The sequence below is a fragment of the Papaver somniferum genome, chromosome 5 (genome assembly GCF_003573695.1).
Source record: "Papaver somniferum cultivar HN1 chromosome 5, ASM357369v1, whole genome shotgun sequence".
Taxonomy (NCBI): Eukaryota; Viridiplantae; Streptophyta; class Magnoliopsida; order Ranunculales; family Papaveraceae; genus Papaver; species Papaver somniferum.
The window spans coordinates 180257254-180274325 of NC_039362.1; the positions used below are offsets into that span (position 1 = coordinate 180257254).

A 17072-nucleotide genomic window follows, 5' to 3' on the forward strand; every position below is an offset into this window, starting at 1 on the left:
GCTTATGAATGGCAGCAGCACCACTTCAGGCCTAGCAGCAGGAGCAGATCAGCAGCAGCAGCACAACAGCAGGCTTTGGGTCAGGTCACACAGCAACAGGTGCAGAAGGCAGCAGCACGCAGCAACACGGAAACTAATAGCCTCAGTTCCACCAGTTCACCAGCAACAGCAGAGGCAGCACAAGCAGGAGCACCACAACAGCTACAGCAGTAGTCTTGGCAGCAGCAGAGGCTGGCAGCAGCAACAGGAAAGAGGAAGAAAGTAGCAGCAAGTGGCAGGCCCAGCTGCAACTCAATCAGCAGCAACAGCAAGGGCTCAGCCAAGCAAAACAGAGTCACAACAGCACAGCAACAGGAGCACCTGGAAAGCTCAACAGAAGCTGTCAAGAACAGCAAGAACAGCAAGGGAAAATGATGCAAAGATGAAAAATTATGCAAAGATGAAAATGCAAGTTATGATGCACTAAATGCTTATACTAATATGCAAAGACTTCACTACACGACACCAAGTCCCCGGCAGCGGCGCCAAAAACTTGGTAGGCATTTAAATATGTGAAAATAAGAGCAAAGACAGCCTACATGTTATACCTGCAAGTGCACAGGGTCAGTTGTAGCTTGTGTGCAAGAACAGGGTCATTCCACAGGGACTTGGGGTGTTATGAAGTTTCCTAAGCTAAGCAGTGACAATAAGTCACAGTGGCAGTGAGCCAAAGAAGCAAAGGCAATGAATAACAGTGAGCAATGAGCAGTGAGTTCTCTAAGTAAAACAATGACAAAGAAGTAAAACACTAAGGTCTTGAATCCATCTTATACCTAGCTAGATAGTAGCAATTCTAGTTCATATTCTTGTCCCTAATGGAAAAAGGGGGAGGTTCATGCCTTCCTTAGTCCAGGGTATGCATTTGTGGAAAGTTAATGAGCTAAGTTACTCAATCACCCCTAGCATTGAGTGTCTGTTTAAGGCACACTCAATCACAGGTGATATTACATACAAAGTTCATCACTTCCCTAGGCAACTGATCACTACAAGAATTCCTTCCTAATATTTTACCACCTAACAGGAATTAAATTTCATCTCAACCTTAGCACCAGTGATTTAGAACATAATGAAATAGCACAAGAAAGTTAACTACACATGACAGAACATACTTGAAACTTAAACATTAACAAAACAGTGAACACTAACACAACAGACATTAACAGTGGATAAGAAGAAGATATGCATTGGATTGAAAAATGAGATTAACCCAATTAGGGGGTTTCTCGGATGACCCAAGAACCCTTTTAACATTCTACATCGTTTCCTATTTATAGTTTTTACAAAACCCTAAATTTCTACAAACCCTAATTTGAAAATCCCCAAATCAGCAGGATTAGGGTTTCGATAAATAAAATTAACTCACTCTCTGATGCAAATAGACTCGACCCATGCTTGTACTTCCCCTCCTCTGTTAATCCTCTACTCGAATTTCTCCCAAATTTTGTCTTCTCTTCACTGTGGTGAAACCCTGGTTATGTTTGTCTTCTTGGTAGCATCAAAAATCAATGCTAAGAACAAGACAGACACGACTAGGGAAGAGGTAGGTGATGGTGGTGGTGTCCTTGTGGTCGTGGTGGAGATGGAGACGGCGGAGCAGACATGGCAGTGTCTGCCATGGTCGGGGGAAGAGGAGAAATTTGGGGGAAGTGTATTTGGGGAAGAAGAGAGTGGGTGTTTGTTTTGGGTCGATGGGTTTGATTCTTAGGTGTTGAGCGGGCGCATCCATTTTGATGATTTGCGAAGCTCAGCGGTAGGATGATGAGATGATGAAATGAATCGGACGGCAAGATAGAAGAAGGCTCTGAGCGACCGTTGGATTAAGTGATACAACGAAGCTGACGGATCCAGATGGAGTTAGGTGTGATGAGTGCCAAATATTGTATATATTTATCCCTTTTTGTTGGCATTTAACTCATCTTTTGCGCATTAATTCTACATTTTATCCAATATTCTTTATTTTCATTGTTTTCAAGAATAAATATTTTTCTTACTTAATTTTGCATTTTTAGGTAACAAATAAAATCTGGATGAAGTGCGGAGCAAAAAGAGCAGAAAAGTAGTGAAAAGACGGGAGGAATTACGCAAGGAAGCCGCGAAGAATGTTGTGCACAAGACCAAGAGGGTAGAAGTGGGCTCAAGAAGGAAGAATTGTTCTTAAAGAAGTTATGGGCCTGGCATACCCAAGGCCCAAAACCCTTTCTCAAACCCATTTCCACTACCCAAGCCCGTATCGGATTTCAGCCGTCAGATCGAAGCATTTCAGAATCCTACGGTCGCTCCATCATCGCACATCAAACTCCGAAGCTCCCGCTTTACATCGCAACGCCCATCTCCATCTTGGGCCGTCCTTTTCGTTGCATTCCTCCATCCGACGGTCGCTACCCACAGCCTCCCATTTCATCGTTGGATCCACCTACCATCGTCACATCCTACGGACCAGATCGCTGCGCATCAACTTCAGATAATCCCGCTTCACACCCTAGCACCGAAGCCTATACTACCACCCAAACACTCCCTTCTTCCCAAAACTTCGACTTCATCTCCTTCACCCGACAGTTGCAGAGCTCTGCAACTCCACCACCTCCTCCTCTGTCTCCTCTGCCGCAACCATTCCCTCACCACCACCAGTTCCATCACTGCCACCACCATCTCCAACACCCGACAACACCCTAGCCTAGCTATTTTCTTCATCTCACAACCTCTGAAACCCTAGGTTTTGGGGTGAGTAAAATAGCTAGAAATTAGGGGACAATAGGAGCAGGAAGAGCATCAGAGGGACATCAAGAAGCATGGGTCGAGCAAATTTTGGGAGTTTGTAGGTAAATTTTATGTAATTTAAAATTGCCCTAATTTTCTGATTTGGGGAAAATGGGTGTAAACCCTAATTTGCTAATTTGGGTATAAAAGGGGATGTGTATGAGATGTTAAAACTTGTTCTTGGACTAGCCAAGTTTCCCCCTAATTGGGTTAGGTTTGATTTTAATTTCACTTTCAATTTTAACCATTTGCATATTTTTCTCCTTGTTCACTGTTAGTGTTAATGTCTTGATGTTTCATAGTTTGATGTTCAGTTAGCTCAATATTGTTAGTTTCATTGCACTGTTAATCTTTAATGTGTGATGCTCCTGTTCATTTTCATTGTTCCTGTTAGTATTGCAATGTTGTCATGTTAGCTCACTGTTGTTGTCACTGTTAGTTAAATGTTCATTTGTTGTTCCAATTCACTGTCTTGTGATGTTAGTTTGATGGAATGCTAGGCTAGAAGCCTTTAAAGCACTGTTTTGATTGAGCAGTGGGGAGAAATTAGTGCTCATAGCAAGCTAATTTTCTTCCCACTCCATCTAATTGCTTAACTCTATTGCATAGTGTTATTTGAGTAGTGGGGAGAAACTAGTGCTCATCAGTGACAATGAGCAAGCTAGTTCTCTTCCCATTCTATATGTTTGCCTGTATTCTTGCCTTAGTATTGCTTCATGTCAGTTTCTCCACAACCCTGCCCTTGGCCTTAGGTCTTGGTTCATTCTTGTGTTGTTTTCTGTTGCTTTTGCTTTGTTTTTCGTGTGTTTTATTAGCTATTTTTGCATTTGCATCTGCATAGCATTTGCATTTCACTGCATAGCATTTTACAAAACCCTAAATTTCTACAAACCCTAATTTGAAAATCCCCAAATCAGCAGGATTAGGGTTTCGATAAATAAAATTAACTCACTCTCTGATGCAAATAGACTCGACCCATGCTTGTACTTCTCCTCCTCTGTTAATCCTCTACTCGAATTTCTCCCAAATTTTGTCTTCTCTTCACTGTGGTGAAACCCTGGTTATGTTTGTCTTCTTGGTAGCATCAAAAATCAATGCTAAGAACAAGACAGACACGACTAGGGAAGAGGTAGGTGATGGTGGTGGTGTCCTTGTGGTCGTGGTGGAGATGGAGACGGCGGAGCAGACATGGCAGTGTCTGCCATGGTCGGGGGAAGAGGAGAAATTTGGGGGAAGTGTATTTGGGGAAGAAGAGAGTGGGTGTTTGTTTTGGGTCGATGGGTTTGATTCTTAGGTGTTGAGCGGGCGCATCCATTTTGATGATTTGCGAAGCTCAGCGGTAGGATGATGAGATGATGAAATGAATCGGACGGCAAGATAGAAGAAGGCTCTGAGCGACCGTTGGATTAAGTGATACAACGAAGCTGACGGATCCAGATGGAGTTAGGTGCTGTAGTGTTAGACAGGAGTTTCAGACTTTGATGTACGGCGATGCTGCGACCGTAGGATGCTGAGATGATCCAATCTGACAGCTAGAAAGGGAAACGAGTATGGATATAGGAAATGGATTTGGGTGAGGGTTTTGGGCCTTGGGTATGCCAAGCCCATATCTTCTTTAAGAACAATTCTTCCTCTTCAAGCCCACTTCTCGTTGATCCGGCTCTTGCAAACATCATTCTTCCCTTCCTCCTAGCGAGAGTCTTTGCCGTTCCTTTGCTCTTTTCGCTCCGTGAGTTAACCAGGCTTTATTTAGTACCTAAAAATGCAAAATTAATTAAGAAAAGTATTTATTCTTGAAAACAACGAAAACACAGAATATGGGATAAAATGTAGAATTAATGCACAAAAGATGAGTTAAATGCCAAGAAAAATATATAGAAATATGCACTTTTTAGCACTCATCACCCATCGGCTTTGTTGTCCTTTAACTAGTACATAATTTATCTTCATCACGTGTTCCTCAAGCCAATCCAGAACTTCTGGTTTAGTTTTCCATATCTACGTTCATTCCAAAACAAGTAATTTGTAATAAAAACTTTGGAATATTCCGACAACATTAAGGTAAACAAAAGGTTCTTACATACCAAATCATTTTGGACGTGATCCTTGGTATCCTCGTGAATTATGTATACTGGATCAGTTTGATTTTCCATGGGTCTAAGCACGATCTACAAAGAATATCACAAGGTTAAACACTAGAAAGGGAATATAATAACAAGGTTAGGCGCATTCGATAATCACATTATGTGCCGAACTATAAACATTTACAAGTTTCGGCTTATACGATATCCTCAATACGTGCCGAACCACAAACAATATTTTAACCCGAAAATTAACAAATTCATGTTCGGCTCAGACGATAATCATATTATGTGCCGAACCTTGAACATAAGAGGTTTCGGCTGATACGATATTCTCCATATGTGCCGAACCAGTAACAATATTTCAACCCAGAAATTAAAAAATTATGTTCGGCACATACGATTTTGGATATGTAAGCCGAATTAGTAATGATTCTATTCCGGGCTATTCAGGATGTTGTTAGGCTTACTATGAAACTTCCATATAAGCCGAACTAGTGTCTAGCAAAAGGGTTGTAACTGGAAATTATAGGTTCGGCGCATGCAGTAAACAGATTCAGTAAGCCGAACCGTTCATCAATTGGTAGATTCGGCTCATAGATGTGAGCCGAACCTCAACCTGTTTCGCCGAACCATAATTCAAAAAACCTAATTTTTGATAATTGAGAGCTATAGAGGTGAGATTAAGTATAGGATATAAGTGTACCTGTGTATTAGAAGCATTGGGTTCCTCATCAATGTCTTCATCATCAGGATTTGGCTCATAAAAATCATCATCTTGAGTTTGTGTTTGAGTTTGAGCTTGAGTTTGAGTGCATGTAAAATCATTCTCATAATCTAAGAAATCAGCCATTTCTGGATCATTGTTGTAGTTGATATGTATTTTCCTAGGTTTTTTAGATGAATGATGACCCTCCTCATCCTTCATTGAATCAAGAATTAGAATTTTCTCACTTTCTCCTTCTCTTTCTCTCCTTCTTACCAAACCAAAACTTTGATTTTTTTTTTCCTCAAATTTTTCATCTAAACAACTCTTATAATTCTGAAAATTATTTTAATCACTAAACAAAATATTTAATCACTAATCAAGATTATTAACACTAATACGTAAAGGGCAGATTTGCCATTAAAAAAATTTGGGTTAAGGGGTTATCTGATTTTGCTATTTCACAACCTTTTTTGTCTTCATTCAGTATGCCTTGGAAGATTTTGGTATGCCCAAAATTATAGTTCTAAAAAAGGGGGATTTGATTTTGAAATAAATGGCCCTGGCCAGAGTCGGGCGCTGTGCGGTCACACACCCTGCACACCCTTAGGCCCGGCTCTGTACCCGTGGTAATAGTAGAGTTCTTCGATTCTTTCATGCACCGGCCAATGTCATCAAACTGAGAAATTCAGGAAATACATCCAGTCCTTCTGGGCATCGAGAAAGCACAAAATAAGATAACCAGCAACAGCCGAATAACATCCCTTTTTATATGCGCTCAGACGGCCCGGTTGGCCCTTGCTTTCCTTTCCATGGGCCATCCGCCCGTACCATTAGTCCATCCATAGCTTAGGAGTTGCCCGTAGCTGTTAGTAAGATGGTAAATATCACACAGGAGTGAAAATTGGGGTGTTTATAAACCTAAAAACCCTAACTATCTCATTTCATTTCTATTCAGAAAGGAGGCAAAACTGTACCTCCTACACAAAATTCATGTTTTTAGATGAGAGAAGATTTGTAGATCAAGAGGAAGAGATGGAAGAAGAAGTTGTTGTTAAATCGAAGTTTTTAATAATTCATATTAATAGGAACAAGAAGAAGAAAAGGAAATAAAAGAACTGTGATAAATCTATTGGTACGAGCGGACTCGGAATTGGGGTTTTCATATGGCTTGCCTGTGGTAGTTCATCCTTGATTTCAAGATTGCGTCTTCTGAAAATACTGGAAAATGAGGTTGAAGGTTGATCGAAACTTGTCAGGTGATTCTTCTTGTCAAACTTGTCAGAATTTGAATGTCAAACTTGTCAGAATTTGAATGTCAAACTTGTCAGGTGATTCTTCTTCCTTCCGCTTTTTAATTAATTTATTGCTTAACCTTTGTGCCTTTTTTTCTTGATTTGATATTGCCAGAACATGCGTGAATAGTTCTGAAGTGCAAGTCTGCGTGTATATCTTTCGTGATATCTGTGTGTCTTTTTAATGTATACAGGTTTGAGGAGAAGCTCATTATGCACATCTGAAGGGATACAGCTAAAGGTTAGGGGTCCTCCTCTTGTTAGGAGCTGTAAGGACAAGTCGTTGAGACCAACGCCGAAGCAGCGAACAAATAAGTAGGAAGGAAATAGCACAATTCAAACAAACATGTCCTAAATCAATGATGATGCTTAATGCTGCTTTAGCAGGTGAAGATCTTATGCTTATATCAATTTCATGTTAATATCTTTTCCATGAAAGCTTTTAGTAAAACGTGTGGTTGCAATAAAGAAATCATACCCACAAACTACAAGGGAATTAACCTAATGCAAATTGCTTAGTAACATGTCAACCATTTTGTGTATCTTTTGTCTAGTCCTTTTACATAATCAGTTTGGTTACTCTTTGTTTATGACGGTACCGAGCAGTTACAAGACCCATAGTCAAGTAAAATAATGGGTACCAAACACTTCCCCTTATGAAGTGTCAGATTAGGCGTTAAGCATATTTTTTACATTAAAATGCATTCAAGTATTGGCTATAAGCATTCTTTGATATCTTTTGTGCAGGCACCAAAACTGTTCATTGGCTTGCACTTGAATTACAGTGGTGAATTTATTGCTTGATATAAGAAATCCCTTGAAGAACTAGTCTTTGTTGCCGAAGCTACTCTTCTGACAAAGAACTCTTTAGTCTCGGGGTTTAGTGGTGAAGGAAAGAATGTTCATCGTGAAAGGGGATGTAAGGACAAGTCGTCGAGGCTAATGATAAAGCAGAAGATGCAAACATATGAGCAGAATCACTTGGTAATTGTTCAAATACGACCCACTCTGTTCGTCTTATGTCTAGTCATGTTACGGAATTAGTTCGATTACTCTTGCTCTCACACAAGCCATTTTAGGGGATATGTTTAGGTAATTGCCTACAGATCCACAACAACAATAGATAATACAAAATAATGGTATCTTTCGAAATTTAGAAGTAAACGATGCAGTGGCAACTTGATGACCATGTTGATAAATGATCTTTGACGTCGGAAAAATGGCTAGTATGAGGATTAACATGCTTGGCGGAGTCCCAAGAGTGTTTCTAGGATTGGACCCTAGCTTCAAGACCAATGTCATATTGAACCTTGTTAGTTCACAATTGCAGACTTGATACATTTAATCGTCTAGGAAGGAACCATTGGGAGGACCTAATCTGACACGATCCCGAAGCAATCTTGTTTTAGCTTTTTAGGTTGTCATGATCTTGCTAGAACACATGTGAACAGTTGCTCGCTAAATTGATGTGGTTTACTGTCAGTTGTATTTTATCTGTCGGATATGGCTAGTGGAGGATCCGAATTTGGGGATATCTGTGTGTCTTTGTAATGTGCATGGAGGTTTTGGGAGAAGCTAATTATACACCTGAAGTTTGAAGGTTAGGGGTCCTCGTCATAAAAGGGGGTTGTAATGGCTAGTAATGCTAAGCAGAAGAGGTGAACATATAAGAACAAGCAAAGCAACTAGCATTATGGCATAATTGAAACAAACATGCCCAAATTGACGAAAATGCTTGATGCTGTTTTAACAGGTGAATATCTTATGCCAATATGCCTTGATGTTAATATCTCATATTCAAGAGCTTTCAGAAAAGGAAGTCATACGCACAGACTATAGGGGATTCGGTGACCTCTCTTGGAAACCTAATACAAGAATCACTTAGTAATTTTTTTGATTTGGACCATTTTGTTCATCTTTTGCCTAGCCCTTCTAAGGAATCAATCTGATTGCTGTGGCTCTTTTTATATGCAATACTGAGAAACCATCTCTCACAGGTGATTTCAAATGTACCATAGTTGTATGGTGATACACTGATAGTACATTGATTTGAGCTCAGTTATGGCCAGAGCTAATAGTACCTGACCATCTAGGAAATCATGCGTCACCAAATTTTGTAGTGGAAATAAAGCAAGGTAGTAAAAAACCAAAGAGCTTGATTTACTTTATTAGCGCCAGAGACTTTTTGGATTCCCTCCAGTAGTCATTGGAGTCTAAATCTAGTTCACTTGGTTACAGCATTATATTCATCTAATGCGTCCCGGCTTCCAAGAATCAATAGACCAATGTGTTTTAGACATTTTTGGCTCAGATTTCATCTAATTTCAGAAGGATATTTGGTGGTTTCTCTCTCTTTAGCATTGGACATCAAATAATTTTTAAGCTAGCTCTTTTTCCTTTTTTTTCTCCTTCAAATTCTTGTCTATTTTGCGTTAGTTTGTTTTTCCTTAATTTTTAGATTTCCCTGTCAGAGGTTTGTATAATTGAAGTTTTGATCACACTGTATCCGATCTTATGGAGAGAGGAGAGAGAAGGCCTCTAGCTGCTTTTGCTGCCGCTGAAGACTATTCTCTCGGTGGTTCTGTCAAGTCTCCTGACTTTTAAGGCCGCGGAAGATGGTAATTGGGTAAATGTGCTCCTCCTCCGTCTGTGCAGCCTAATACAGCCCTACGTCCGAAAGAACAAGTCCAAGAAAAGAAGAATGAAACGACGACTGATACTTCCTAAAGAGAAATACCAGCCTGATTGTCTGTCATTTCAAGGATGTAAAAATGCCGCTCTTGGAGGGTTTTGAGAAAATGGAGATTATGATGTGTGTGTAAATAGTAAATTTCATGGAGATCCAATTGTTACCTTATTTTGTCTTTAAAAGAAAAACTCTTCGAGTCATTCATGAAGACACATTACAAGGCTTAGATCCTTGTGGGGAGAAGCATACTGAATTTAAAACGTTGTTTAAACTTAATGGCTTGGATTTGTTTAAACATTGTAAATCCCTTTGAGTTCTCAATTTTCTTCAATGTCCATGAAACGTGCAAGGTGAATGACATTTATGGTCGCAGGTAAAAATGAGCCGAAATGGTGCGAGGCAGCTGTAGGTGTGTAAATTGGGCCGGGCCGGGCAGCCCGACCTATTTATTAAATGGGACGGTATAGGGCGGGCCGGAACATCTCTTATCCATGAAATTAAAAGGGCCGGGCGGGCAGGGTTATTTATCTACAGTTAGTACCCATGGCCTACCCAAACCTGTTTTGTAATTTGGGCTCGGGCGGATAGGGCCGGGAGGGCCTTGAATATTACAAAAATATATATATATATATATATATTATACATATATATTGTTAAAAATAAAAAGAAAGTGGTAATAATACACAAGTTTTACTTAAAATTAATAATCAAATACGAGAATTGAGATGGGAATAAGATAAACCAAACTTCCTATAAATAAAAAGAAAGTGGTAATAATACACAAGTTTTGCTCAATATTTTCTGTATATGGTTAACAAAATTAGACTCCAATGGAATAAAGGTTAAGAAATACATATGAAAACTATGAGGGTTGACTGTATTAAGTATATGTACCAAGTATATTCTAGGATAAAACAAATGAGAACAGTCAATTAGGTTAGGTAAATGGATAACACTAGCGGGATAACATGGCGGGTAGCATTGACGGGATAATAGGGAGGATATTGGGCCGGGAAAGAAAATTTGAATTGTGGCATGTGCCCGCCCTCTTATTTAAATGGGCTAGGTCGGGCCAGTCCGTAAAGGGCCACGGTCACCCATGGGCTGTCATGGGACAGGGCGGACGGTACTGGGCCTCGGGCTGCCGGGCAAAATTTACACCCCTAGGCAGCTGTTGTCCGTTGCTTGATTTACCATAGATAGGGGTTGCCCTTATCTGGTAGTCAGTGATAAATATCAAACAAGAATATAGCGTGTAAAACTAGGGGGGTGTAAAGGTAACTATCCTAAAGGGTAAAACCCTAACCCTTAAAAAGGGCTACGCAAATGAGAAGCCAAAACAGTTCACACAAATGAAAAGCCAAATCACTTTTAGGTCTCTATTCTGCGCCTCCAGATGAAATTCTAGTAGTAGAAATTACAAAATTGAGTTTCTGAAATGATTTGTAGATCAAGGAAGAAGATGAAGAAACAAGAAGAAAAAAAGTTATTCAATTATTCTAACCCTTCAAATCCAAATACTGAATCACAAGAAGAAATTAATAAGAAAAAGTGGTTTGATTTCGATAATCATCGGTATGAGCGGACTCGGAAATGGGGTTATGTAATCCTATCTTGTTTCAATAAGGTCATCCCATGTTCTCAGCTTTCCATCGCCATTTTTGCCGGATCTGATAGTGGACGAGATGGATGTTGCGGTACAAGAGATTTCGAGATCTTATTGTACAAAATGGTCGGCCAGAAACATCCATTCAACATAAGGTGATTGTTGTAGTTATTGGACCATATATTCATTCTGCTCTTAGTTGATTGCTAAATTGGTTGTCATAATAGCTTTTTATGTGTTATGGAACAGTTAGTTAGTCGCCAAATTGATTTGGTTTCTTTTATTTACTTATATCTCTATTTAGGGTATGGCTGGCAGAGATTCTGAATTTTGAGTAACATGATTATTGCTCATACGCCTTTTCTGATGTATGTATATTGTTTTCTAATTTATATATGTAGGCTCAAGGATAAGTTAATTATACACATACATGAAGAAATCTAACTAAAGGTTAGGAGTCCTCGTCATAAAAGGGGCGGTAAGAACAAGTCATTGAGGCTAATACTAGTAAGAAGAACAAGGAAATGGAAAAGCACAATTCAAAACACACATGTTGTATATTGACAAAGATGCTTTATGCTGTTTTAGCAGGTGAATATCTTATGCTAATGTTACTTTGATGTTCATAGTTTTTCTGCAAGAGCTTTCTGTAAGAACTTTGGTTGGAAAACAGTCATATCCACATAAATCACATCCTGTGTTTTCCTGCACAATTTGAAATTATGAGGGTTTAGATCCCAGCTTGTGGATAAACTGAATAATTTTCAAGTAAGTTAGACTTCGAAGGATCAGCATGTACTTCCTTTGTAGATGACGCCATGAAGGCGCATCATTTCTTTGGTTGGTGAGGAAGGACCCGTTAACAGGGTCCAACAAAACATTGAAGCCGTAAGTTCCAAATAAAAGAATGGTCACAATTTCTTATGGTGCATCACAATATTTTGAGAGGTTCATGACCCTCTTAGCATTTTGCGCCTCCAATTCTCTCTTTACCTACCAACTTAAAATTCCTTAAAAGACCAGTTATTAAGGGCTGTAGTTATTTGATTTTGCATGAGACTAGAGGATAATTCTGCTTTTTATTGCTTGTTTTTTCTTTTTGTGTGTTGGATTCTATGGGATATGGGGTTCATATATATTGTGTAGCATAATTATCACATGTTTGCCTTTTCTATACATTCGATCTTAAACTAAACATCTTCGATTGTTTAGCTTATTACTTTTCAACTTGAAATCTCTGGTTTTAACTTGTTTAAATTCTTTACTAAACAGTTATGCTAACTAATTACAATTACATTAAGCCTGATCCTTTATCTGTATCATTACAGTTATAATGGTGGTGGTTGCAGGTGAAAGAGCCTACCCTTCAAACCATGAAGCGTGAGCCCAGCTCAATTGTTTCTGACAGGGACAAAATCTTTGTGAGCAGTTTTTGGCGGGAGCTTTTTGGGACATTGGGTACTCAGCTACATTTGAGCACAGGGCAGACTGAAAGTACAAGTGCTTGTCCGGAGTAATATCTCAGATGCATGACTAGCAGTACCCCAAAGCGGTGGACTAATTGGATTGCTTATTTGCTTTGGCAGAGTGGTGGTTCAATATCAACTACCATACAAGTCCCAAGATGTCACCTTTTCAGGCCTTGTACGGCTACAAGCCTCCTCACTTGGCATTTCCAATTCAGGTTACTACTTCCATAGCTGATGTGCAAAAGTACTTAAAGGAGAGAGACCTGATGCTGCACATTGTTTGACAGAAAAGTAAATTTTTCAAAATAACAAGTAATTTGAATTGTGTAGAAAAGTAACAAGTAAATTTTTCTTTAGCTAGTAATTTTATCCCTTTTCTCGTTTTATTCTGTAACCATCTGCTGCACATTATCTTACAGACTTTCACAACTTTTGCAAATTCAATTTTATAAGACTCTACATTCATCCGTACCTTCTGCAAGATGAATGTGCTCTTTGTTTTTAACATCTGTCGACGACACACACGTATTCTCCATTTCATCATAATCTTCTAGTTCTGCGCTTAGATACTTCAACTATTTTTATGACTTGACAACTCGTTTATCCAGATCCATACTACCAAAGAGAGTCAGAACTATGCAGGCTATGCTATGGGCGGAAGAACTCTACTTGCAACATGTGTGTTTTGAGTTGGATGCTCAGAATGTAGTGGCAGCAGCTAAAGGAGACTACCAGCAAGTCAGATGGGAATTGCAGAGCTTGGTTATTTCCAGATTAGTAGAAGTTGGATTCAGCATCCACCAAACTTTATAATGGAAGCATTACATGCTGACATGAATGGTGCAACTATTTCCAACATTTAATAAAATTTCTGTCTTTGTATCAAAAAAAAAGATGAGTCAGAACTATGCAGCCCCCATGAGTCCATGACAACTCTTGTATCAACTTACTGAATATTCGGTCCTCCATGGGCTAGTTGGGACTTCTTTTTTTTAATCTACATCGATACCATATGAGTTGCCCTTATCGGGTATGTAAACTAAACATCCATCAAAACAAGTTGGGGTGTAAATAGTAAATGCAATCGACCCAAAACCCTATTTCACTTTCCAATCCCAAAAGGAACCCCTCTTCCATTTAGGTCTGCTCTGCGATTTGCTCCTCCAAAATTGATATTCCAGTAGAAACGTCAAAATCCGATTTAGAGATGATCTGTTGATTAAGGGAAGGAAGATGAAGATACAAGAAGAAGAAGTTGTTAAATTTGAGTTCTTAGTGATTCAGATTCAGAATAACAAGAAGAGGAAGAAAAGGAAAAAAAATTGTGTTAGATTTGGATAATATAGAGCGTACTCGGAAATTGGATTTATATAATTTCGAACGATCAGCACTTAAGAACATCTTCTTCGAGGTGGATTGAAATGAAAATCGTTTATGTATTGTTTTTACTATTAGCTCGCATAAATGGTATATCAATCAACCCCTTCGCTTCCCTTCCATGTAATAGTATTGTATCTATCTTACAGTTTCTGCTTTTTGTCAATACCCAAAATCTGATATCACTGTAACAATCCGGGAAATTAAAAACATCTCAAGAACTTACCCATATCATTCAAAACAACAACATCTCAATGTCTATGGAGGTGTTTCTAGGATGAAGAATCATCCACTGAAGAAGCTGAATCAAATGAAGAATTATGAAATGTAGAGAGGAATTGGTGATCAAGCATGCATATTGCATGATCTTTAATCAGAATGGAAGAGGAGAGGACGAATTCCAATTTCAATGTAAGGTGATTCTTCCTTACAGTTAATTGATCTATATAAATTGCTTGTCTTAGCTTTTTTTTATGTGTTAGCAGTCATCATCTTGCTTGTCCCAGTGTTATTACTGGTTGTTCAGTGTCTAGCTGATAATAGAAATGGGAAAAAATGGAGTTAGATGATCGTTTTTTTGAGTGTGTTTTTTAGAACTTTGAATTCCCATACTTCCTTACTGGATTCTCTTGGGGCATTCACCTTTCATGTTGCTAAAAGAAAAATGCCACTTAAAACCATGTTTAACTTATTGCAGCAACTGGACAAAGATGCCTAATGCTGTTTTAGCAGGTGAAGACCTTATGCTAATATCTAATCTGGGAGAGCTTTTTGTAAAATGTCTGTCTGATAAAACAAAGTCGTACCCATGCAGGGCAATTAGTGATGTGAAACCTATAATACATGAATTTCTTAGTAATCTGATGTTTTAGCCTCATATCTTATTGATGCACGCCTTGTTTAAGATATCTTAGGATCATAGGTCATCTATTCCGAGAATGATATCCTGCAAAACATGACTCATATCTATTTTTCTCAAAATGGATGAGGTTTCACCAATTTATGAATCTCATAATTCTCATAAGGTTTTTGGAGACATAAGGTTGGTTCTTTTTGCAGGGCACGAAATTTATGATCCATTTGAAATTTTGAATGGGAAGAAACAATGCTGAAACATCTGCAAGAAGTTGGGTTGCATTCGTTGTATGGTTATTGCAGATGTAAAGAAGAGCTATGATTAGTCTATGACTACATGCCTAATGGAAGCTTAGACAATTTCATTTTCCGACGTCGCTCACAAGATGGCTCGGTGAAAACAATGCTGGATTGGAGTCAAAGGTTTCAGATCATCAAAGGTACAGCCTCTGGACAAGTTTATCTACATGAAGAATGGGGAAAAGTTGTGATTCATAGAGATATCAAGTCAAGTAATGTTTTATTAGATGATGAGATGAACCCAAGATTAGGCGATTTTGATCTTGCAATGTTATTTGATCATGGAACCTGTGATGCTCCAACTTCTAGACTTGCACCAGAGATGATTAAAAGCGGAATGGCGTCAACTAGCACTGATATTTAAAAGTGGAAGAGACCAAAAGAGCTTAAAACAGCCTTAACAGGTGAAGGTTTTATTTATCTTGTGACTTGGCTCTGACAAATTGGAGGAAGGGCATAATTCTTGAGACAGCTGATCCAAATTTAGGAAGTGAATTCGTGGTTGAACAGATGGAATTGGCTCTGGAACTTGGGTTGTTTTGTACTCATACTGATCCCGAGCGCAGGCCAACTATGAGACGAGTTGTGCAGTACCTAAGCGGAGATCTTACTCTGCAGCAAACAGATATGTCAGCTCTGGAGACTAGCGATCATTTTGGCTTTTGGCTTAATTAAGCTGGTTTTTTTTTTGCTTGATAAATTAGCAAAACTGTGTGATTAAGCAAAATAAAGTCATCTTGTGAATGGTGGATTCTGTTTATTTTTTTTTCTTCTTACAATTGCCGCTCTTTTGGGCTCAAGAAAGCTGTGAATGGACCAAGGCCACACATTGGCCGTTGATTGATAGGAGTTGCCTTTATCTTGCAGTCAGTGGTAGTAATCAAACGGAACCCAAATGTTGGGTGGAATTATCCTTAAATATATAATCCTTATATCAACTTTCCGAAGGACTCAAATGGAAAAAGCCAATTCCTTTTTTAGATCTGAAATCAGTGCCTCATGGTGGAAATGAAATTCCACTAGAAAATTAACAAAATTTAGTGAGATCACTAGCTCTATTCTCCACACAGTGATTGAAAAAGCTTCCAGAGACGATCTGTAGATTGAATTAGGAAATGAAGATGAGGAAGAAACGAGCAGAAGATATGGAAGAAGAAGAAGAAAAAAGGAAAAAGAACGGTTTGGTTTGTCCAATTGATATGAATGGACTCGGAAATGTTGTTTTCAGGTGGTATATTCAGTTGCAACTTGGACTTTAACGAACACTGAGATCCCCTCTCTGTGTAGAACCGTGGGCTTTCACAAAAGAGGGTTATGTCTTTCCATTGGAGAGATGGTTGCACAAAGAGAAAAATTTCTCATAGGTATAACTTGAATTTATAGGGATTGATCATTCATCATTTGAGTTTATCTGTTCTATTTAGATCTTAATATTTATTGTGTTGTTTTTCCTGTACAACTTGAATTTATGGGGGATTGATCATCCCAGCCTTTGGAACTGAAAAATATAACATGTCTATTGGTCTATTACATTTCCTGATAGTGTTAGTGTTCTAATGTTTGTTTTAATGTCATAAGTCTTCTGCCAAGATATGTCTGAACTTGGAGAGAAAGCACCCCCACCAGCACTAACAACAATTTACAACAATTTAGCCAGCTTTTAACTTGTGTTCTTTTATTTAAAACCAGTGAAATGCATTGAACTTCTTCTACCAAGATATGTCTGAACTTGGAGAGAAAACACCCTCACCAGCACTAACAAGTAATAACAGTTAAGTCAGTTATGAACTTGTTGGAAGCTAGTAATGACCTTTTTTGAGCATGTAATGCAAGAACTGTTGGTAGGACGGTCAAGGTCTAGATTAGGAAATCTAGTTGGTTAAGGAAATCAAGTACTT

General features: G+C 38.7%; 2 long non-coding RNA genes across 6 annotated transcripts; both read left to right on the forward strand.

Annotated features, from left to right (window-relative positions):
- Nucleotides 1-6548: 6548 nt before the first annotated feature.
- LOC113283838 lies at nt 6549-9862 on the forward strand. 2 transcript variants are annotated; one of them, XR_003327697.1, is made up of 4 exons: nt 6549-6914; nt 7073-7265; nt 7626-8631; nt 9350-9862. It is a non-coding gene; the product is annotated as an uncharacterized LOC113283838 (long non-coding RNA). The 2 variants fall into 2 exon arrangements; XR_003327696.1 differs by having other exon boundaries at nt 7626-9862.
- Nucleotides 9863-10914: 1052 nt separating this feature from the next.
- Nucleotides 10915-16707, forward strand: LOC113283839. 4 transcript variants are annotated; one of them, XR_003327701.1, is made up of 5 exons: nt 10915-11328; nt 11575-11764; nt 12523-12857; nt 13251-14435; nt 15079-16707. It is a non-coding gene; the product is annotated as an uncharacterized LOC113283839 (long non-coding RNA). The 4 variants fall into 4 exon arrangements; XR_003327699.1 differs by having other exon boundaries at nt 13251-14430; XR_003327700.1 differs by lacking the exons at nt 13251-14435; nt 15079-16707 and having other exon boundaries at nt 12502-13028.
- The last annotated feature ends 365 nt before the right edge of the window (nt 16708-17072 follow it).